An 11,008-nucleotide genomic window follows, 5' to 3' on the forward strand; every position below is an offset into this window, starting at 1 on the left:
AAAAACGCTTATGCACTGTTGGTGGGAGTTCAAATTAGTTCAACCATTGTGGAAAGCAATGTGATGATTCCCCACAGAACTAAAAATAGAACTACCATTTCACCCAACAATCTCATTATTGGGTATCTGCCCGAAGGAATGTATGTCATTCTATCATAAAGACACATGCATGCATATGTTCACAGCAACACAATTCACAATAGCAAAGATTTGGAGTCAACCTAAGTGCCCATCAATGTTAGACTGGATAAAGAAAATTTGGTACATATACACCATGGAATACTATGTAGTCATAAAAAAGAATGGGGTCATGTCTTTTGCAGGGACATGGATGGAGATGGAGGCCATGATGCTTAAACTAATGCAGGAACAGAAAACCAAATACCACATGTTCAAAACCAAATACCACATGATTCGGAGCTAAATGATGAGAACACGTGGACAAAAAGAGGTGAACAGCACACACTGGGGCCTACTTGAGGGTGAAGGGGGGAGGAGAGACAGGATCAGGAAAAATAACTGTTGGGTACTAGGCTTAGTATCTGGGTGATGAAACAATCTATTTTCCTACATAACAAACCTTCACATGTACCCCTTAATCTAAAATATAAGTTTTTTTAAAAAAAGAAAATATGAGGAACAGCATACCATTTGGGTTGAGATAAGGGGAAAGACAACATGCTTCGCTTACAAGATTTTGTTGGAAAACTGCAAAAAAAAGTCTTTTACAAAATTGGTAAACATTTTTTTAAAAAATCAACACCACAATCCTTAAATGCTTTAGTCAAAATACTTGTCAAGTGAGAAAAAAAAACAAATTAGTTGGTCTTGCCTCTCCCCAGATTTTAGGTTCTACCTACACAGGAACTGAGCAATAGATCTTATGTTATGACTTATTTTGGTAAAATAATTGGTCAGCGTAGCAAGAAAATGAGTTTAATTGAAGTTTTTCCTGCCAAACATTGTAGGTTCCCTCGTTGATAGACACTGTATCATGGAATTTACTTTAGGTTTTTTTTTTTTCCTTCCCTGTCTCTGAAAAGAACTTGCATAGTACTAGGCTTATTTTGGCTTAGTGATTGTCAGCCCTGACTTGATTACTCATTAAAGTAACCTGGAAAGCTTTAACAATACTGAGGCCAGCCCCTCCCCACAGATTATGTTGAATTGAACTGTGATGGGGCTAGAGAATTAGGATGTTTTTTGAAGCAGCTGGACTTGTGAGTCATTGGTAGCCACACAAAAATATTATTTATTACGTGCAGTTGTTTGATTGAATTAAATTTTTGTCTGAGTTTCTGACCAGTTTTGATAAAGTATTTCATCCAGTATCCCATGTGCATACAGACTCACTGGTCTACTATAAGAGGAAAGAATCGTGTGACGTTATGAGTCCCTCACATTTCTGCACACTTTAGGAGCAGACACAGACTGCCCTTTGTTTTGACCATCTTTTCAAGGATGTTGGTATCTCCTTCTGGAACAAAGACTAGGCATAGTTAGGGATCTTACAAGAGATTTGCATTCCCTGAGCTCAGGGCTCCTATCCTGTAATGCATGTGCATGCATCCATCTAAGTCCATCCATGTGCTTCCCGTGGGACTCCAGGGCAAGGACAACTGATACCCTGTTGCTTATGCTGTTTGTTGACCCATAAATAATATTATTGGCCGGGCACAGTGGCTCACGCCTGTAATCCCAGCACTTTGGGAGGTTCAGTCAGGCGGATCATAAGGTCAGGAGATCGAGACCACGGTGAAACTCCGTCTCTACTAAAAATACAAAAAATTAGCCGGGCGTGGTGGCGGGCGCCTGTAGTCCCAGCTACTCGGGAGGCTGAGGCAGGAGAATGGCGTGAACCCGGGAGGCAGAGCTTGCAGCGAGCCGAGATTGCGCCACTGCACTCCAGCCTGGGCAACAGAGTGAGACTCCGTCTCAAAAAAGTAAATAAATAAAATAAAATAATAAAATAATAATAATAACAATAATAATAGCATTCTTTGTCTCTGAGCTGGGAGTCTTATTTCTTCTGGCAGCATCCACGAGAGTGGCAGGCCAGCTTGTTAGATTGTAAGTAGTATAAAATTTCAGACCCTTTACTGTTCTTGCCAGGAAGATGAGTGTTAAATTGGATTAATGCTTTGAAAATAAATGCAGAGAAACAATGTCTGGGAATAACTATTAAAAAGACATAAAATATGAGGATCTCTGGGGTGCCCCACTTGGTAGAGCTGTAAGGTAGCAGGGTGGATGCGTCTTCTGAAAAGCCACAGCTTGCCTGTGATGCCGCCTTACAGGGAGCCATCATATTTTGCAAGTATTTCGCATTTACGTTTTCTCGCAGCTGAAGGAATAATCGCTGTCTGGAGGTCTTAAAAAATAGATAATTTTCTCTAATACTATATCTTTACTGTTTACATTTCTTGTTATTGAACATCTACATGTCCAGGTGTGGTGGCTCACACCTGTAATCCCAGCAGTTTGAGAGGTCAAGGTGGGAGGATCACTTGAGCCCAAGAGTTCAAGACCAGCCTAGGCAACATAGTGAGACTCCACCTCTACAAAGAAAAAAAAAAATTAGCCAGGCATGGTGGCATGCACCTGCGGTTCCAGCTACTCAGGAGTCTGAAGTGGGAGGATCACTTGAGCCTGGGAGGTTGAGGCTGCAGTGGGTGTGATTGCATCTTTGCACTACAGATTACAGACTGGGAGACAGAATGAGACCCCATCTCCGAAAAAAAAAGAAAGAAAATCTACAAAAGTATGTATTTCTGTGGACTAGGTAAATATGTTAGTGTTATATTATTAGAGAAATTTGATGAGTTAAACCCACTACTTAAGTGCCATAACTAAAGGCCACATCACATCTTTACAGTGTAGTTTTAAACTAGACCATCCAGTTTCTAATGAAGAGACAACTCCGTCAGTTCCGATGTGTGCCCAAACAAAACTTTATCCCCCCATAAAGTAGATAACAGATATGCACACACTTCAGCAAGGGAAGCATGACAACAGTTCATTTAGTGCTCTTATATGCAACTCTATATTGTATTGTGAACACAATGAAAATAAGATGTGGGCCAAGCATGCCTGTAATCCCAGCACTTTGGGAGTGCAAGATGGGAGAATCCCTTGAGCTCACGAGTTTGAGACCTGCCTGAGCAACATAGCAAGATCTTGTCTCCAAAAAATATAGTCTTTTAAATGAAAAAAAAAAAAAAGATGAGATGTCTGCCCTTCAGCATATAATAATAATGATTTTAGAGCATCTATTCTACACCAGACATTATAACTAAATGCCATGCAAGGCACTGTTATAATTTCCAATGTACATATGGTAGGGCTGAAGTTTAGGAAGTTTAGCTTGTTCAAATGAGAACACATGGACACAGCAAGGGGAACATCACACATCAGGGCCTGTCGGGGGATGAGGGACAAGAGGAGGGAGAGCATTAGGACAAATACCTAATGCATGCGGGGCTTATAACCTAGATGACGGGTTGATAGGTTTGGCAAACCACCATGGCAGATGTATACCTATGTTAACAAACCTGCACATTCTGCACATGTATCCCAGAACTTAAAAATAAAATAAAGTTAGAAAGTTTAGCTTGTTCAGCATTCCACGGTAAGACACTGAGATTCAGGACTCAGGCTCTTAACTGCACAACATCCTATTACACAGATGCTACTTGAAGAAACAGATCAGCCCACCTACCTGACTTGACACCTAGTAAATGAAAGAGCCCTGTGAGCACACTGCAGTGGAATCTCAGAAGATCGTCTCAAGCTATTTTACTTATTTACAAGGAAAATTGGAAACTGTTGCTGTAGCTGACAATATATTTATTGAAAACACTAGAGTGGAAGAAGTAAAGTACAAATGAATTTGACATTTCAGAACATTTTGGCTTTTTGTCAAAGGTATTTGAAATTGCAAATGAGGCTATGGCAGTTACTGAAAAGATATATCAACTGAGCTCAGGAGATGAGTTTTGGGGTCAATCTTGAATTCTATTCCTAGGGAAGATCTGTGTTGGTGAAGCATAGAGTTTGCAAAGGCATTCCTCTGAATTTGTGCCATTTATACAAAAGAGCTGTCCTTTCCTGTGGATTTCATTTACATGATTGGAAAAATTGCCTCTTTATTTGAAATAATCTTTGTGAAATTGTATTTTCCAATATATAATAAAAGAGGTGAATCTGGGACAAGTACGTAGTAAAAAATTTGACTTGGACATGCCATTAGGTTAAAAGATTGAATTAGGATTTATTTTAAAGATTCAGCATGGCAAAGAGGAAAGTGGCCAACTTTAGGATCTATAAATGCGATGTTCAGTACTGGCCTGGCCTCGTCCTCATGCAATGACCTTGAAGGTTTCTTATGAAAAGAGAACTCTTGTTAGTGCGTGGTATTTGGCTTTTACTCACAAGCTGATCACTGTTGCTCTATTTGTCACTGAGATTTTCATGGTGATAGTGAGGTAATAATGGTGATAATGATGATAAATTTTCTAAATATCTCAGAAATGGGAGAAAATATTACAAGCATTGAATTACAAATGTGTGCCTATCGAGTTTATGCAAGAATAAGGCAGAACTTTCCCTCAAGGTGCATGAGTATTATTGAAGAAATAATACAGACAGAATTACAAACATCGACTATATGATAAACATTTGAAGTGCACCTTGTGAATAGATCCAAAGGAGGGTTGGGCTTTTGCTAGAAGGAGTCCTACTCATTTGAGCAACTCAATGGAGTATAAATAATTGAAATAAAATACCTTAAAAATGTTTATTCAATTACCAAAGCCAGTCTTATAAATTATAACACAGAAAAATAGACATATTTTTATTTGGGTATATTGTTTCTTGCCTTTAGGACATTATAATGAGGTATCATATTTAAACATAAGGCTGACATAAAACGTCAAAACAGATATATGAGGGATATGACTAAAAGTTGTTCTTTCCAAATATAGGTGCACAACTTAAAAATGTCTAACTTATAAGAACTTTCAATCTATATGAGATTAACCGTTTAACTTGTTATCATACCTAATGAGTACACTCCTGGTATAAACTTTTAAAACAGCTGAACTTTATAATACATGATTATGGGTAGACAATATTTCAGAGATCTTAAAAACCTTGTTTAAAATATCTCTTTTGATTAGCATGAAAGATAAACAGTGACAGATGATGCCTATTGTCTCCATGGTAATTACACTAATTAAAAGTAACATTGGGCCAGGCGCCATGGCTCATGCCTGTAATCCCAGCACTTTGGGAGGCCGAGGCAGGCAGATCACGAGGTCAGGAGATCGAGACCATCCTGGCTAACACGGTGAAACCCCCGTCTCTACTAAAAATAAAAAAAATTAGCCTGGAGTGGTGGCGGGCGCCTGTAGTCCCAGCTACTCGGGAGGCTGAGGCAGGAGAATGGCATGAACCCAGGAGGCAGAGCTTGCAGCGAGCCGAGATAGCGCCACTGCAGTCTGGCCTGGACAAAAGAGCGAGACTCTGTCTCAAAAAAAAAAAAAAAAAAGTAACATTGGAAATTTTTCGCGAGAAATAAGTGTGTTTCAATTATGGTGTAGTCTCACATCTGAGACTGAGCCACAGTGCACCCTGTTTTCTACATTTGTTCTTTGTAATGTAAAACATTAAAATATTCGTAGGCATCCCAAATGTATTAATGTAGAATGTTGTTTTGGACAAGTGTGGGAAAACTACAAATTAAGCAGATAAAATGATCAATTCTGTAGTTTCCCAGGCTCTTGCTGTTCTGTTATAGATCAGTGATTGGGTTTCCATCCTAATGATCAATAGTATTCCATGCTAGGATTAAAAAGGGATACAGTGTCTCAGAAACGCAGCCCGAGTCAGAAGGAAAAGGATTTCCAGACAAGGAGGCTTTGGAGCAGGGGATTAAGCCCAAGAAATTGCTTGTGTCAGGAGGGTTAAATGTGAAAACAAATTAATGTGCTTTTCTCTCATTTTTTCCTTCTAAAAACTCTTTCCCCTATTTGTTCAAATGCCTCCATTGGCAAAGTAGGAAAGTAAAGGCCAATATTTTAAAGATAACTTTTTAAAGGGACATTGAATCTAACTTAAATTGAAATTTCTAAACTTATTCTTTACTTTACTTTCCCTATCCAGAAATATCCCCTAGAGATCAAACCCATTCATAATAAGAAAAATGCAAATTACAATCACACTGCCATGCTGAAATACATATTTTTACCTATAAAATGTACAAAGATTAAAAAAAAAATGAATGGGTGTTTGTAAGGAGACCACCAAGATGAGCAGCAGCACAGAGCAACAGCCTCTGCTGCCCTGACTTTTTAAGAAATCTCAGCCAGGTAAGGTGGCCCATGTCTATAATCCCATCACTCTGGGAGGCTGAAGTAGGAGGATTACTTGAGCCTAGGAGTGCGAGACCAACCTGGGCAACATGATGAGAACCCCATCTCTATCAAAAAAAATTTAAAAATTAGCCAGGCATAGTGGTTTACACCCATAGTCTCCGCTACTGAAGAGGCTGAGGCCAGAAAGATCCCTTGAGCCCAGGAGTTCAAGGTTACAGTGAGCTATGATGGTACCACCGCACTCCAACCTTGATGACAAACTGAGATCAATGAACTATTTATAAAGAATCACTGATTCAACCTGAAGGTATTTTGCATGACAGAGACATCAGTGTTAAACGAAGATCACATTTTATATGCCCTCTTTTTTTCTGGCTTACATTATATTTTTGTAGACTTTATTAGAAACATGGTGTTGGGAAAGGTGAAAAGTTTGACAATGAGCTTTGACTATCTTCATGACAGCAATGTCCTGTGTATTCTAGTGGGGATATCATCTCAAGAAGGGTGAATTTAGAAGTTGCTAGCTGGATGCAGCGGGTGGGTCACCAGGTCAAGAGATTGAGACCATCCTGGTCAACATGGTGAAACCCCGTCTCTCCTAAAAATATAAAAATTAGCTGGGCGTGGTGGTGCACGCCTGTAGTCCCAGCTACTTGAAAGGCTGAGCCAGGAGACTGACTTGAACCCGGGAAGCAGAGGTTGCGGTGAGCCGAGATCACGCCACTGCACTCCAGCCTGGCGACCAAGCGAGACTCCTAAAAAAAAGAAGAAGAAGAAGAAGTTACTAGCAAAATCAGAGTAAAATCTCTTAAAATTCATGCAAGAGGACACTTGGAAATACACTCGGCTGAATCTAGAAACACTGACACCAGTACTGCCTGTACCCGGAATTACACGGAAGAAGGAGAATATTTCAACCATAAAGATATCCTAATTGGACACGAAAGAGTCGATGATAATTCCAAAGAAGGCTTCAACACTATTCATGCAGGAAGGCATGAATATGCATTCAGCTCTGAGCTTCCACAGACACCACTTGCTACCTCACTCAAAGGCAGTTGTGGTATGTGCACTCTTGTGTGAAAGCTGAATCTCACAGGCCCTGCCTACTGACAGTAACATCAAAGAAGGAATTTACAGTCTCTGAGTATATAAATATGAATACTCCTTCATCACTCTCACCCCAAGCAGGCACAGAAGAAAGGACACTAGGTTGCTGGTTTTCTACCTCAGGCTCAATATCCTTAAGTGCCAAAATTGAAAAGAAGGGCTATACCATGGGAGAATCAACTCAGAAATTTGCTGAGACTGAGAACTGCTCTTTCCAAATGCTGGTGCCAAAGTCAGCCATTACCAAACACAGGCCTTCCATGCCAAAGGGAAGATGAAGGAAGTAAAACAGTGTGTGGCTAACTTGCATGAGGAATCCTTGTCATCTGGAAGGAGAGACGTGAAATGGCAAGTTGCTGAAAATTACACCAGTTTCTCCCTCTATTCTCTACTATGGTATAATCTGTGTGGAATATTTATTAATGGAATATGTGGATATTCCTGGAGCTATGGACTCATTTATTAATTTGCCACTTGCCATCAGCACCATTCCTCTCCATCTATTGGGTACCAGAACCTCAAATGTAAGCAGGCAGCGTAGCATGAACAAAAACTGGCTCCGTTTATCCCTTCCTGAAAGACCTGAAGCACCACCCAGCTATGCAGAAGTGGTAACAGAGGAACAAAGGCAGAACAATCTCGCACCGTGAGTGCCTGTGATGACTTCAGGAGAGTGCTCCAAGGACCACTGTTTGCATATATCCAGGAGTTTCGGTTCTTGTCTCTACCTCTTTATTCAGAGATGGATCCAAATCCTCATCAGTCAGCAGATGATAGACCATCCTGCCCCTCTCGTTGAAGAAGCACTTGGTTGAATCAGGTCGATGTGGGTTCCAATCTGTATCTCTTCTGGCTGAGGACAGAGAAGTATCCTGGAGACAAGTTTTCAGGGGAAGTGGAACTGCTTTTCCCCAGAAAAATGGTGAATACATGAGACAACCAGTGATCATCCTTTAGAAGCCTGCAGCCAACATTCTGGGGTTGCCCCAACATGCTTGAAGATCTGAGCTTTTCTCCTTTTAAACTGGCACATTCTCAGAGCCATCTTCTTAGTCTGTGGTCATACGTGTCAGGGTACCACGTTGTAATGAGGGATGATTTTCTTCTTTTGATTTTGAAATTTGTACATACTCAATGCTTATATTGTGCAGTTCAATGTTACTACAGCTTTTTCTTTTTTCTTTCTTTTTTTTTTTTTTTTTTGCATTTTTGCCAGACTTGATTCTTCTTTAAAACTTGTTTGTGGTCAGTACAAGGGAAAAAAAAGAAAGCTTTGAAAAAAAACTTTAACATGAAAGAGTAAAAATTCACTGACTTTTTACAAAATTTAATGGAGCCTGACTTCACCTGCATATGCATGTGCTCAGAATTGTCCGACTAGGCTGACTATGTATCACTTCTTCAGCTTGGACCCTGTTGTGGATTTATTTACAAACATCAATTGCCTTTAAGCCAATCCTTTTTGCTGTATGTTTTGCAGCTTACTGCAGTAAACACTAAACAGATAATATGGGGAAAAAAGAGATAAGAGGAGGAAGCTAATAAGAGACTTTGTTCAGACTGTATACCTTCCTGTTTCCTTGTAAGAATTTGTTGCCTTTCTACTATTACAAAGGCAACATTTCTACTATTACAATAAGGCAGCTTTTGTTACTGACTAAAATCACAAGTGAATGCATCACTTGTCAAACTGTTTGAAAGCTATTTGTGTTTTTTTGTTTGGCTTTTTGAAGAAGAAAATTTGGAAACAGAACACGCATGAAAATCATGACCCATCCACATTGCCTTTTTATCATCACCATACAAGAAAAAACTAGCAGAGCTAATAACGAAGTAAAGAAGTGCAGGATGGCAGGCACCAGCAAGGAGTTAAGGGCTGCTGCTTTAGATATACCTAATGTTAAATGACAAGTTAATGGGTGCAGCACACCAACACGGCACATGTATACATATGTAACTAACCTGCACCCTGTGCACATGTACCCTAAAACTTAAAGTATAATAATGAAAAATAGTATTTTTATTATATTTAAAGTATGGAAATTTTTAGCCACTGGGGAAAGGAGGGGAAAGTGCACTTACTTTTGTATAGTTGCTTAATTATCTCCAAAACACAAATGTTGAAAATCATATTTGCTGGTGTGAAGTACTTTAATGAATGGGAATCCATATATTGAGGTTATGATTCGAGAGCTGAATTTACGCATTTGCTATGTTGCTCAAGCTTGGCACAGCATGAAAACGCGAAGTATATAATATCCCCAAAGTATGTAATTTCAAATTAAAAACACTAGAAAGTTTGCTGTGATAACTGTTTTGTATTTTTCTTTTTTAATGAAAATACTTTTTTACGGCCTAAAGAATAATTTGTTAAACATGGGAAATCACTCACTTTGAGTAGATATAGATAAGACAGGAAGAGCGAGCACATGGGTCAATTATAGTTTACATTAAAGATAATTTTCAGTCGGTTCATAACAAATATACCAGCACTCATGATAACATTTCATCATTTTCCAAGGTACCAAGTGTACTGATTGTGTGTGTGTGTATTTTAGAAGGAATTCAGCTGATTTTTTAAATGAGAATCAGCATCTCTGGTGTTGCAACACACATGTGAAATGAGTATTATATCTATCTTGCCATTTAACGCCACAGTTAATAAAGTGGCTGGAAAGTTTTTTTAAAAAGAGTTAATGGGGGGGTGGAGCCAAGATGGCCAAATACGAACAGCTCCGGTAATAAAAAATGATAAAAGGGATATCACCACCGATCCCACAGAAATACAATCTACCATCAGAGCATACTACAAACACCTCCACGCAAATAAACTAGAAAATCTAGAAGAAATGGATAAATTCCTCGACACATACACCCTCCCAAGACTAAACCAGGAAGAAGTTGAATCTCTGAATAGACCAATAACAGGTTCTGAAATTGTGGCAATAATCAATAGTTTACCAACCAAAAAGAGTCCAGGACCTCACGGATTCACAGCCGAATTCTACCAGAGGTACAAGGAGGAACTGGTACCATTCCTTCTGAAACTATTCCAATCGATAGAAAAAGACAGAATCCTCCCTAACACATTTTATGAGGCCAGCATCATCCTGATACCAAAGCCTGGCAGAGACACAACCAAAAAAGAGAATTTCAGACCAATATCCTTGATGAACATTGATGCAAAAATCCTCAATAAAATACTGGGAAACCGAATCCAGCAGCACATCAAAAAGCTTATCCACCATGATCAAGTGGGCTTCATCCCTGGGATGCAAGGCTGGTTCAACATACTAAAATCAATAAATGTAATCCAGCATATAAACAGAACCAAAGACAAAAACCACATGATTATCTCAATAGATGCAGAAAAGGCCTTTGACAAAATTCAACAATGCTTCATGCTAAAGATTCTCAATAAATTAGATATTGATGGGACGTATCTCAAAATAATAAGAGCTATCTATGACAAACCCACAGCCAATATCATACTGAATGGGCAAAAACTGGAAGCATTCCCT

At 39.2% G+C, this 11,008-nt stretch overlaps 1 pseudogene; it reads left to right on the forward strand.

Annotated features, from left to right (window-relative positions):
* Positions 1–6,783: 6,783 nt before the first annotated feature.
* LOC116474182 (arrestin domain-containing protein 3-like) lies at positions 6,784–8,286 on the forward strand (annotated as a pseudogene).
* The last annotated feature ends 2,722 nt before the right edge of the window (positions 8,287–11,008 follow it).

Source organism: Hylobates moloch, unplaced genomic scaffold, assembly GCF_009828535.3.
Source record: "Hylobates moloch isolate HMO894 unplaced genomic scaffold, HMol_V3 SCAFFOLD_10, whole genome shotgun sequence".
NCBI lineage: Eukaryota > Metazoa > Chordata > Mammalia > Primates > Hylobatidae > Hylobates > Hylobates moloch.